The sequence below is a fragment of the Toxorhynchites rutilus genome, chromosome 2 (assembly GCF_029784135.1).
Source record: "Toxorhynchites rutilus septentrionalis strain SRP chromosome 2, ASM2978413v1, whole genome shotgun sequence".
NCBI classification, from domain to species: Eukaryota; Metazoa; Arthropoda; class Insecta; order Diptera; family Culicidae; genus Toxorhynchites; species Toxorhynchites rutilus.
This window is the reverse complement of record NC_073745.1, coordinates 257,997,234-258,011,054: the sequence shown is the minus strand read 5'-3', so window position 1 is coordinate 258,011,054 and position 13,821 is coordinate 257,997,234. Positions and strand designations below refer to the sequence as shown.

At 40.8% G+C, this 13,821-nt stretch overlaps 1 protein-coding gene and 1 long non-coding RNA gene across 16 annotated transcripts in view; one reads left to right on the top strand and one right to left on the bottom strand.

Moving 5' to 3' along the window:
- The window catches only part of LOC129765070 (formin-binding protein 1-like), a 195,989-nt gene that overhangs the window by 8,697 nt on the left and 173,471 nt on the right, over nucleotides 1-13,821 (top strand). The window lies entirely within an intron of this gene.
- LOC129765072 (uncharacterized) lies at nucleotides 9,161-10,019 on the bottom strand. The gene is made up of 3 exons (XR_008741349.1): nucleotides 9,895-10,019; nucleotides 9,651-9,758; nucleotides 9,161-9,572 (listed from the first exon to the last, which is right to left on the bottom strand). It is a non-coding gene; the product is annotated as an uncharacterized LOC129765072 (long non-coding RNA).

Genomic DNA, 13,821 nt, shown 5'->3' with positions numbered 1-13,821 from the left:
ATCCCAACAAGCCTTACGCCAAACTTTCGTCTGGGTCTCTAGGCCAAGACCCATCTACTCTTTTTTTTGATAATATAGCGTTGATAAGACGAAGTATCTCTAGAAACATTAGTCCTTTAGTGAAATCTCATTTCAGAAGAAGAGACTGCTCCCATTGTTTGTATACATTTCAAAGCTTTTAAAACAGCTGCCCATTATTTGCTCATTTTACCCTTCAGCACACGAAAAAGCATTATATCTGCCGAAGATGAAATGTTTTCTGCCAACGCTAGTTTGGGTGTAGTTACAATGCCTCTAGAATATCTCAATATCGGGACACGTTCATACTAGAAATAGTTGAGATTTGAAAATACATTGAAAGTTGACCCTCAAGATTTTCCCTAAAATTTCCTGAAAACATCTTCATCCTGGATACGTCACATTTCGGTTATAACCATAACTTTTTATGCATGCATACGCCTTTTTTTAAAAATATATATTTTTATTAAAGCTCATGGCGTCAGCCTGACAGGGCCGGGAGTTCAATATTTCCACAATGTTTCCCATACAATTATGTTAATAATATGTAACCGATTACTCGCGGTTGGCTCGAGGTTAGTATTACAAGTGTTCTCATAATTAGGGTGTGGCAGTCTGCAATGCTCTCTACATGCTCCCGACACTGGATACTTCCTATTGGGATGCAGCTGACCATTAATCAGCGACGCCCTCCTAGTCTGTACCCCATATCTAGCGTGGTGCGTCTTTCTCGACTCGAGAAATTCAGGATAGAATGATCACTAGCCGGCGCAATCATCAGTTCGTGTAGAGTTGTCATTAGCGGTACAACCTTTGACTCTTGTTGGATCATCAGTGGACTACACAACCTGTATCTGTAAAGAGTATGTGTATGTATTGCCGCGACTGAGTAAAAGTTTATCGATCGGATAGGAGCGATATGATACAGGGATACAACGTAGGAACCATCATTAAACGTTGACATCGGCGTTTCTGAGGAACAGGTATAGATGGAGCAGAAGATCAGGATCGCGGATCACTACCTAAGGTATCTCGGACGGGGATATCCGATTGACTGCCTTGTGCCCTCAATGCTCTGGTGAGCTGAGAGCCGGCAGCATGGAACTGGATAGACGACCAGACAACATGCTCGATGTCGTGGTAGCCATCGCCACAATCACAAAGATTGTTTGCTGCGAGTCCAATGCGATAGAGATGCGCGTTTCGGTTGTAGTGATTGGACATAAGCCGATATATCACGCGAATGAAATCAAGACTTAGGGGAAAGTAGGTAAAGACGGACACCCTAAGGTTTATATACACATATATAGCTTTCATGATCGCAGTTGTACAAATTGAAACTTCAGGTCCTTTTCTATCATAATTACCGTTGATACTAGTAAATTTATTCCAACATTGATGTATTCTGGGTCATTGAAAAAAATGCATCGAAATACTATTTCTTCACATGGTCGGGAAAGACGGACATCTGGAATGGGTAAGACGGGCACTTACGGAAAAGTTGTAGTTTTTGTACGTATTTCAGTGTTTTCAGCATTGTGGAGTGTTCTTGAATTACGCTACGATTCGAAAGGCTACTCATGTTGTTCGTGGACAGTTTCATCCTTGGAGGGGAACGACAGAAGAGGTCAAACACATACACTCCATGCACAAATTTCTGGATTTTTGCGGGCCATTGTCCTCGCAAAGGAAGGAAAAGGATCTGAAATAGCCAACAACCTGTCCACGCATATTTTAGATGACTTCCTAGGAAGACGATAATTCATTTGTAAAGTTTAATGATACACTTAAAAATATTTCAAAACGAAAGTTTATTTATAAAGCATTAAAAACAATTCATCGATGGTTTAAGTTCATTTGAGTATTTAAATTAATTCAATTTTCAGTGGGAATAAAAAAACAAGAAAAAAAGAAGAATCAAGAGCAGTTCTGACAAATAGTTGCAGCAGAAGTAAAGCATTCAGCGTGGAACCATGAAAGGCATTGTAATCATATTGTCCAACCTGTCCCGAAATCTGAATCAGAAAACTGGCTTCCGCATTTCTCGCATAGATTATCAGATGAGGTGTCCCCTTTGCCCTTATTTTGCTTAGGCTTCTTCGAAGAGCGTTGTTTTTGTTCTTTTTTGATGGATTTAATGTCTTTCGATGCTTTCACCTTCTTCAAAGTGTCAGCGTATTGAGCAGACGTTATGTCAGCTGCCTTTTCTGCTTGGCGTTTTCTCTTCGTGACTCTCGGGGTGACCATTTTTGGTAACGAAAGTATGATCGACGGAGATATTTCAAACACCGGGTTATTGGCCGTTGAGATGCTGTCCGGTTCTGCGAAATCAGCCATGATGTCTTCGGGAAGCACTTGAACTTCTTTATCCTCACAGGAAATGCGATTTACGGTCGATTGACTAGGCGCACCTTCAAGATGCAATCGAAACGTCTCTTCTTCACGAAGAATCTCAGGATCGGGTTGATCAGTCACCGTGGCCGGGGCAAAGTCATCATCGGAAAAAATATTGCGATCAAATGGCCAAATTCCTGTTTTTTCGAACCCATTCTCAGCAATTTCCGTAGTAGCCGCCTTGATGAATGCAGGTTTCATGAGCTCGGCAACGTCATATTGGCTGACGACTTTACCTGGATTATGTTGAAGGAAACGCTCTACTTCCTGTGCGTAGTACGTCTTGAAAGGTGCCATAAAGGATACATCTAGCGGTTGAAGTTTGTTGCTAGTGTGAGGTGGTAAAACTAGAACCTTAACAGAGTTAGCTCTAGCTTTCTCGGTAAAAGCTAGGTTCTTCGTGTGCGACGAGTGGCCATCAATTATGAGCAAGGCAGGACTGTCTTCAGAAGGTTTTACATGCTCCAAAAAGTGATCGAGCCACTCATTGAATATTTCGACCGTCATGTAACCCGATGCATTACAGGCAAATTTGCTTCCAAGTGATGCCCCTTTCTTCAAAGCTTCGTGCATCCGCATGCGAAGAAAAATGAAGAACGGCGGAAGGTGCTGTCCGGTTGCGGACATGCACATTACTGCCGTAGCTGTTTCTCCGCGTTCCGCAGATGTAATACCACCAACCTGTTTTTTGCCTTTCAATGCCGCTACCTTAGACTTCTTCGGAGGATCCTGTAAGAAAGTATGAATAAAAAATTAAACTGATTTTTAAACTAACTACAATGCCAAAACAAATACTAACGGTACAAACACTAGTCTCATCGGCGTTCAAAACACGATCTGGCGTCAATTTGGGATCTTTCAGCGCTTCTTCCAGCAAATCGTAAAACGCAGATACTGCTGGCTTATTGAAGCCTCTGGCTCGGGCGGCAGAGGTAGCTTCAGGTTTACGGAACGACAATTTGGGATTTCGTTTCAGAAAATTGCTTAGCCAAACTTTTCCAGCCATCTTGGTAGACTTGTTGAACGGGTGTGGCAATCCATTTTTTTCGGCCAGATCAAAAGCAAGCTTTCGAACATTAGTCATCGTTATTCCATAGAACCTCTTTTCCAAATCCAACAGATGTTGTACCAGCTCCTCTTCTTGTTGAGAATTGAATACGGAATCAAGAGGTCCTAGCCGAGTAAATACAGTTGGACTTGTGAGGTGGCGAATCAGTGTGGATCTTGGAATTGCGTAACTTCTTGCTGCTGTCTTCACCGGCGATCCACTTTTTACAGCCTTAATGGCTTGTTCCAACTGCTGAGCGGTCCATGACTGCCGGTTACTCTTGCAGTTGTAATTTGTAGGCATCTTTATGGTATTTTTTTTTTATCCAAAATATATATTTTTATTAAGGCTCATATGGCGTCAGCCTAACGGGGCCGGGAGTTCAATATTTCGACAATGTTTGCTTACAACTATGTTAGTAATATGTAACCGATTACTCGCGGTTGGCTCGAGGTTAGTATTACAAGTGTTCTCATAATTGGTATGTTGCAGTCTTCGATGCTTTGTACGTGTGCCCGACACGGGATACCTCCTATTGGGATGCAGCTGACCATTAATCAGCAACGCCCCCCTAGTCTGTACCCCATATCTAGCGTGGTGCGTCTTTCTCGACTCGAGGAATCCAGGATAGAATGGTCACTAGCCGGCGCAATCATCAGCTCGTGTAGAGTTGTCATAAGCGGTACAACCTTTGGCTCTTGTTGAATGATCAGTGGACTGCACAACCTTTGGCCCGTGTATCTGTAAAGAGTGTGTGTATGTATTGCCGCGACTAAGTAAAAGTTTATCGTTTGGATAGGAGGGATATGAAACGGGGACACAACGAAGGAAACATCATTAAACGTTGACATCGGCGTTTCTGAGGAACAGGTATAGATGAAGCAGAAGATCAGGATCACGGCTACCTAAGATATCCCGGACGGGGATATCCGATTGTCTGCCTTGTGCTCTCAGTGCTCTAGAGAGCTGAGAGCGAGCAGCATGGAACCGGATACACGACCAGACAACATGCTCGATGTCGTGGTAGCCATCGCCACAATCACAAAGATTGCTTGCTGCGAGCCTTATGCGATAGAGATGCGCGTTTAGGTTGTAGTGATTGGACATAAGCCGAGATATCACGCGAATGAAATCACGACCTACATTCAATCCCTTGAACCATGCACTCGTCGAGACCTTAGGGATAATCGTGTGTAACCAACGACCGAACTCATCTTCACTCCACATGCGCTGCCAACTTACGAGCGTATACTGACGAGGAATGTGGAAAAATTCATTATAAGCAATTTGCCTTTCAAAAAGTGTGCCTTCTAAAGCGCCCACCTTAGCTAGCGAGTCCGCTTTCTCATTCCCCGGAATCGAGCAATGAGAGGGAACCCATGCTAAGGTAATCTTGAATAATTTTTCGACCAAAACACTCAATAGTTGTCTTATTCTTGTTAGGAAATAAGATGAGCATTTATCAACTTTCATTGAGAGTTTTCTTTTGAGCTGAAGAACTTTCTATTGAGCTGAGACTGTCTGAAAAAATAAAATAGTGGTCGATGGGCAATGTTTCAATGATCCCTAATGCGTAATATATCGCACCCAGTTCAGCGACATACACGGAACAAGGATCTTTGAGTTTGAAAGAGGCACTGGAATTGTCATTGAAGATGCCGAAGCCAGTGGACCCGTTTATGAATGAACCGTCAGTAAAGAACATTTTATCAGATCTAACTTTCCCATATTCTGCCGAAAATATCGGCGGAATACAATCGGAGCGTAGGTGATCTGGGATTCCATGGATTTTTTGTCGCATGGACAGATCAAAAATGACAGAGGAATTGCAGAAGTATGGGAAGCAAACTTGGTTGGAGATGCCTGGTGAAGGGTGCACGTCGTGGGTAAGGTACTCATGGTATAAAGACATAAAACTTGACTGAGGAGTCAGTTGGAGTAGATTTTCGAAGTTATCAATCACCAATGGATTCATGATCTGGCAACGGATGAGAAATCTGTAGGATAATTCTGTGAACCGAAGAGTAAGCGGGGGTACTCCTGCCAAAACTTCGAGACTCATCGTATGTGTCGAATGCAAACACCCCATGGCTATACGCAAGCAACGATATTGTATTCTCTCCAGCTTGAGAATATAAATCCTGGCAGCTGATCGGAAGCAAAAACTGCCATATTCTAACACTGATAATATCGTTGTTTTGTACAACTGAATGAGGTCTCCTGGCACCCACCATGTTCCGGTAATTGTTTGGAGAAAATTGATTCTTTGCTGGCATTTCTGTTTCAAATACGCAATGTGTCTCCCCCAGGTACACTTAGAATCAAAATATACACCCAGGTATTTGAAAAACATAGAGTGTTGGATCGTTTTGCCGGATAGGTGAAGCTGGAATTGGGCGGGTTCGTGCTTCCTAGAAAAAACGACCATTTCAGTTTTCTCCGTAGAGAATTCGATACCCAGCTTGAGGGCCCACGTGAACAGATTGTTCAGGGTATCTTGCAACGACTTTTGCAGAACGACGGGATTAGTACCCGTGATGGAAATAACTCCATCGTCTGCAAGTTGTCTCAGCGTGCAGTCTCTAGTTAGACAATCATCCATATCATTGACGTAAAAACTGTACAAGAGGGGGCTTAGGCAGGAGCCTTGTGGTAGGCCCATAAAACTGTAACGAGAAGATTTCGAGCTGCCATGAGAGAAAATCATGTGCTTTTCTGACAGTAAATTGTACAGGAAATTATTGAGAATTGGTGAAAGTCCACGATTATGAAGCTTCTCTGAGAGAATTTCCATGGAAACTGAATCAAATGCCCCTTTGATATCGAGAAAAACGGAAGCCATTTGTTCTTTGCGAGCAAATGCGATTTGGATTTCAGAAGATAGCAGCGCGGGACAATCATTTGTCCCTTTACCTCGGCGGAAGCCAAACTGCGTATTTGACAGCAAATTGTTCGTTTCGACCCACTTGTCCAAACGAAGTAGAATCATTTTCTCTAACAATTTACGAATACAGGATAACATTGCAATCGGCCTATACGAGTTGTGATCGCAAGCCGGCTTGTTGGGTTTCCGTATGGCTATCACTCTCACTTGTCTCCAGTCATGCGGGACAATATTCAGCTCCAGAAACTTGTTGAACAAGTTCAGCAAACGCTGTTTTGCCAAGTCGGGAAGATTCTTCAACAAGTTGAATTTAATCTTGTCCGACCCCGGAGCTGAATTGTTACATGAGAGAAGGGCAATTGAGAATTCCACCATCGAAAAATTCTCATCGCTTTGAAGTGGAATGTCGCGTACGACGTATTGTGCAGGAGCGGTGTCGGGGCAAACCTTCCTTGCAAAGTTAAAAATCCAACGGTCAGAGTATTCCTCACTTTCGTTTGTATGGTTCCAGCCACGCATTTTCCTAGCCGTATTCCAAAGAGTGCTCAAAGCGGTCTCCCTTGACAAACCATTGACGAACTTCCGCCAATATCCACGCTTTTTTGCTTTAATCAAACCTTTTAGTTTGGCTTCTAGAGCTTGGTACTTTAGAAACCATTCCACTAATCCAGTTTTCCTGAATTTTTTGAAAGCGGATGATTTTTCAAGGTAGACCTTTGAACATTCCTTGTCCCACCAAAGTGATGGAGGACGACGTCGGAAAGTGGTAGCCGGTACACGTTTCTTTTGAGCTTGAAGTGCGCTTTCGTAAATCAAACTCGATATAAAGTTATACTCTTCGAGTGGAGGAAGTTCATGCATTGAAACAATTGCTTCAGATATTATTTCCGCAAATGTTCTCCAGTCAATATTCTTCGTGAGGTCATACGAAATATTGACTGACTCACGAAAGCTTGATTCATTAGCGATCGATAAAATTATTGGTAGGTGATCACTACCGTGGGGATCTTGGATTACCTTCCACATGCAATCCAGGGATAACGAAGAAGAGCATAGAGATATGTCTAGCATGCTTGCCCGTGCAGGAGGGTTGGCTATTCTGGTTGCTTCCCCAGTATTTAAAACTGTCAATTTGAAGTTGTCGCACAGATCATAAATCAAAGTGGCACGGTTGTCATCGTAGAGTGATCCCCATGCTGTTCCATGGGAGTTGAAATCACCTAAGATTAACCGCGGCTCCGGCATTGTCTCGATAGTATCAAAGAACTGATGGCGGCCTACCGTAGTTCTGAGAGGGATATATATCGAAGCAATGCAGAGGTCTTTGCCATTGATTTGTGTCTGGCAAGCAACAACTTCAATGCCTGTCATCGATGGGAGAGTGACTCTATAGAAGGAGTGACATTTTTTAATCCCCAATAGTACGCCACCAAACGAGTCATTTCGATCGAGGCGAATAATGTTGAAATCGTGGAAATTCAGCTCATCGGCTGAAGAAAGCCATGTTTCACAGAGGGAAAATACATCACAGTTAGAGCTGTGAACTAAAAATTTAAACTGATCTAGTTTAGGAACGATACTTCTGCAATTTCACTGTATTACAGTGGTCAAATCCTTGACCTCTTGCCCTGAATCAGGCATCGAGGGAAATGAACGCTGCCAAAAAACCACATTTTTCTTTCAAAAATGTTCTCACAATCGGAAGCAAACATAATACTATGCTTTTAAGAGGGTCATTTATATTTAAAGCACTTAAAATGTTGTCCACCAGGTCAGAAAGCGCAAGCAAGCCAGATTGTGGCTGTTGCCTCGACCGCGAAAAAGGAGCAGACGTGTTGGGTGCTGCTCCGGGAAGTGCTGAGGACCCCTGGTGCGTAGAAGAACCGCTTAAACCAGGAGGTACTTGCTTCGGTCTATTCTCAGCACGTTCGATTCGAGTTTTCATTCCAACTTGGGAAGTTTCGGTTTTCTTTCTGGGGAGTGATGGAAAAGAAGTAATTTTTCTTTTCCTGATGGCACCTTGCGATGTACCGGAAGCCCAAAAGTAAAACCAAAAAGTTTTGTTAAATACCCTAGGAAAATACTAGTGTCCGTCTTTCCTTACCTTAATGTGTCCGTCTTGCCCGAACTGGCAGCTTTTTTTTTTCGAATGACCGTAGCTCTTCCTATAAGCGTTGAAAAACCTCTGATTTATCACAGGATAGTTAATGATGGACTAAATAAACACTTACCCGTTGGAGGAACACGTATAAAACAAAAAATCACGAACTTTTCGCTATTTTCTACGGAGTAAAAATTACATCGAATGGTGCATCCGCGAAGATAATTTTTGTTTTGTTTACAAGCTTGACAGTTCGCTCGCTGGAAATCAACAGTGTGTCTTGAAAGTATTGATACACTTTATTGAAAGTATTTGCATCACTAAAATATTTCAAAAAATTTTAGTTAGTGAAATATTAAAGTTGTACATCTTACCCGCAGTGTCCGTCTTTACCTACTTTCCCCTACATTCAATCTCAATCATTCAAACCATGCACTCGTTGAGACCATAGGGATAATCGAATACGCCTTTTTATAACAATCACTCTTGAATCACATGGATTCATAACTTTTTCATGGCGTTTACTTTTATGTAATTTAAATCTATTTTGCGAAAGATGTGTCCAAAAATTGGTCTCATGAATTGAATTGAACAGATTTTTTTTTTGCAAAAAAAGTAAAATGAAAAGGTTTTTATTACAAAAACACAGATTTTACTATGGCAACTATGTCTGTGACGTCTGAATCCAAACAACATCTACCTTTTTCAGCTCTACAACATGTAATATTTATTTGTTCGCGCTTTTTCGTAACTCTCCATCGTGTTCTCGTGTAGCGAATTGCGCCGGCAAGCGGCGGTAATTGAATTATTTATATTATTAAAAACCTGTTTCGCCGTTTTCTGCCTCTCCTGTTTTCGTTTCGTTTGAAGATTCTATGTTTTGGATGATGTATGATTGACTGACGGGGCGGCGCGTAAAACAAAGTGGGCGCATGAGCACCTCGATTTTGAAGGCATCAATCCCAGGCAACAACCAACCGGTTGGTCGATACACACGACACGATCAGCAGCAGAGTCAACGTTTTCGTAGCTGCCACATCACGCGGTGGTACCTTTGTAACCTACGCGTAACCCTGTGTGGGCATGCATTGCACCGGTGGCATGCATTTATGTTAGTTGTTGTAATGCTGGAATAAGATGATGATTTTTTGCGCAATACAGATGAGGAAAAATGAATGGAAGCAAAACATTTAACATTCGCTTACAATTATCCGATGGTTGTGTGTGCATTGCCGATGCAATGAATTTCCAATCGTTCAGCGTGTTTTGAATTGCGGTATGTTATCACGTAGACTACACTGGCAATACAAAAACTGGAAAAAGAATTGATTATAGTTTGTGTGGAAGCAATGTATTTGTAAGATTCTGGAAATAAATATTCTGATTATATGATTGTACGAAAAGGAGTTAGTCGTGAATGCAAATCGCTTTTCAAACCTCCCACTTCACCTGGGGAAAACTGCGAAAGAAACTACATCATGATATCAGCGAAACAAAATTACACTCTCTTATCGATTCCTACCAATGAAAAAACACATTCGAGCAAGACCACACCGACTCAGGTCTAATTTTACGGTACAGCTGAAGTGTGATAAGCAACTGCCCAGCGCGACGATGATAAGCGAAAGCGTAATCTGGAATGTGCTTTCGATTGTTGTTGTTATTGTTTTTGTTCCTTTCCATCAAACAAAAAATGCAGCTGAACACTAAGCGAAACATCAACCATTCGAAGCGCAAATTAACTGATTGCGCGAGTCGTTGAATATTCATCCCCAAATTGAGATACGATTTACGTATGTCGCTTTATATCTATTTACTGCACGGCTTTGTTTGTCTTCGTGATTCCCAATTGATGAGAATCACGATGCGAAGAAATGTTAGTCCGATACTTTTACGGCCAATGTAAATCAAATCACAAAGACTCGCGAATTTTTCAGCGCGCATAATTCACCATGCTCAATTGATCATTGCGTCAAACACGATGTCAATTTTTCATTGGGAAACCAATGACGGGTTTTATGAAAATAGAGATTTGGATTTTCACGTTCTGACTAAATTTTATTATGGCTCATCTTTATGATCACAAAGATTCGGCGAAGGCTCACCTCATCCCGTGGACCAGTGAATAAGTCGCTTAGATAATGTCACGAGATTCAAATGTATAGTATTGTATAGATAACTAAATATTGTTTTTGAAACAAACTATTGAACTATTGAATAATGTAAAACATTACCCTAACGGAAATCATGCGTTCTTTGGCATCAAGTTGAATAAGGTTGAAACGGTATATATATATTTTTTTTATCGCTTTTGTTTATTTTAGGCTCATCAGCATTTTAGCTGTAACAGAGCCGAATTTTAATCGTGTACATGTCACATATCATATCTATAATTAGCACATTACACAGTTGTCATTTTTCGGCGGTAGAGTATTCCCTTCTATACCATTGCATATGGTACATTTACACAGTAGCCATTTAGGCGTAAAAGTTTTCCGTCTGTTTTTCCATTATCCAGTTAGACCAGACAGCGGAGACAGTTGGTTGATCATTGTTGAGTTATTTATAGAACAGCAGCCCGATGTGTCTTGCAGAGCAGAGCTTATTTCGACCGTGGATCGATCTCTCTATCGCTGATGATTGTTGCGTGGACGTAGTTTATTCTGTAACAACACAAAGATGGTCAATGAGGGCCCTGAGTTTTGAACTCACGATCGATCGCTTACTAAGCGATTACTAAGTGCAACCAATGTGGCTACGGAGACCCCCGAAACGATATATTTGGCGCGAACAGTGTGGAATGGCTTTAATCGAATCAACTTTCAAGTTTATGACCTCTATAATACGAACGAAGAGAGGCACCAAAACTCTAGGCCTGGAGAGAGCGTTTTGGCTTTCCTTAAATTGTTTTTTTTAAAGTTAAAGGTGAATGAACTCAAAAGTTTAAAGCCTCTTTTAACACGTTGAGCCCCGACCGAACCAGGGGACCGACCATGAACCATTCAGTGTCGGACCCATGAAACCAACACGGGACTTAACCATCTTCAGTTGGTTCTACAAATTCACGCAAATCCATTGATCCTTCTCAGGGCCACCAACCAGATCAAAAGAGTTGAATTTTATGTATTCCTGTATAAATTATTATTCAAAACTTACGAATGTAGCGGTGAAGCGAAACGTTATGTGTTTCTCACTACATTTTTGTACACATGAGAAAATTTCGATTCTGACTCTAGTTGAATAGGCTCTGCTTATTTATACATGTGCCTACTATTTCGATAATGATTTAAACAAACAAGAAGCACGCATAATTGTATCCCATTTAGCATGATATGTGCAAGTGTTAATTTCACCACCACCAGCTAATCATTTTACCCGCATACTAAAAAAATGTTCGATTTTACAACTTATGACTACGTTTTTCATTTCTATACTGGGGTGTATGTTCAAAGTTTCGAAACCGAAAGCGCGTTACATTGGAGAAACAAGATTTTGGTATGGTATGAGAACCACTTCATTCGAAAATAAAATATCTACTCGTTATATGCTTGTTACTCTTTGATTTTAAATATTGTTTCAATAGTTTCAAAATTGCTTTGAAAACCCGCTCGGAAATTCATTTAGTTGTGATTGCGATGTAGAGTGACTGGTCTCGCTCAATCGCTGAACACTACGCTCTTCTCTCCCAATTCCATTTCTTTTTTGCTGCCGGTCTGAACTGAAATCAAAGCGTCTGGGGAAATCATCATAGCAGATACCTGCAAGCTGTGAGTACTTTTCTTACTCTCTTACATTTTTGGTGAACTGAATATGTGCTCCCGAACACGGACGCAAAATCAAGGCCCTCACTCCTATGCAGGACCACCAAAAAATTCAAAAGAGTTGAATTTCATGTGTAACCCTGTATAAATAATTCTATATTTATATGTCCACTAACACAATAACAACAAAAACTTTCGGCGTCCTTTCAAAAAAGTTGAAAGGCTTGAGCCTAAGGACATGGACGTAAGTTTAACGTAGGACTGCGATTTTTCGGAACAATTGTTTGTATGTATGTATTTTGTTTCATTGTTCAAAAATCTGTTATTTGAACTCTTTCGAACCTCCAAATGGTGGCCATGAAAGAGGCGTTTGTTATATGTACTCATAACCGTCAAACGGGTTGTAACGAGGAATGGGGAGGAAACATAGGAATGTTAAAAGTACTATTACGATTCCGTGATGTTTTGAGTAGACATGGGATCATAAAGCTGATTTATTTCTAATGTATAGCTATGGTATTGTGCGTTCCTTCCATTATCTTATTCTTATTATTAGTCTTATCCTAAGTCGTCAGGAATAGTAGCTTTTTCCGGTGAAAAAACGTTCGTTTGCAGACAATATTCCACGTCATATACACTGACACTGTGGCCCATAACAATATCGCTGAAATAATAACTTTCGGAAGTAATGATTTTCTATGGAATCGTAGTCATCATATTAACCCACTCTACCAATTACATCACTCTCTTTCCTACAGATTGACTGGATGTCTAATTTGTATAATAGAACGAATAATTGTAAACGATTTTGTGTTGCATACAACATTCGCGGGAACACCATGTTGGAAGGAAGAATGCATAATACATGATTTACTTTTGCATTTGCTCGCATTTGAGAATTAAGGGACGAATTACCTACGGGTTAAAGTTCCTTAAAAACAAGAACAGAACATCATTGAGAATTGGTTCAGATACAACTTCAAAAAAATGATTATCATTCCAGCGGTAGTCCTACATCCACCTTACGGTTATATCACAGATATTCTTTTTTTCTCTTTTAATGATGTACTATTTTTTTTAGTCTTGAATGGTAGCTAAAGGTGGTTTATTTCATTTTCTCCATGATTTTTCAAATGTTTTCGGTAGATTCCAGAAGAGTGAAGTCATAGGGGATTGTTTCGGGAAAATATGATGGATGGAGCATAATGTTTTTATTTTTCCATGGAATTCTCGCAGCAGCAGTATCTAGTGTATTATCATGATAGTATTTATACCGAGTGCTTTGCCATAGAATCGTTGTGGTTGGTTTCATATAAATGTCTCATAACTTACATATAATACTACTTATTGATCACACATCATAACCCAGTAAGCCTTGGTGCTTCGCCTTATTAAAATCGAAGATATCTAATGAACAACATCTAATTCGTGGCGAATGAACGATCAGATGTTTTGTGAGCTGCAATATTTCTAAAACATCTACACTTAAGTCGTTTTTTACGCGGTTTTGGGGAAATCGGCATTGCAAATACAATCAACTCTCCCTAACTCGATGTTCTGTATCTCGATTTTCCTCGATGGATTTCATGGCACCTCGATGGATTTCATGGTGATT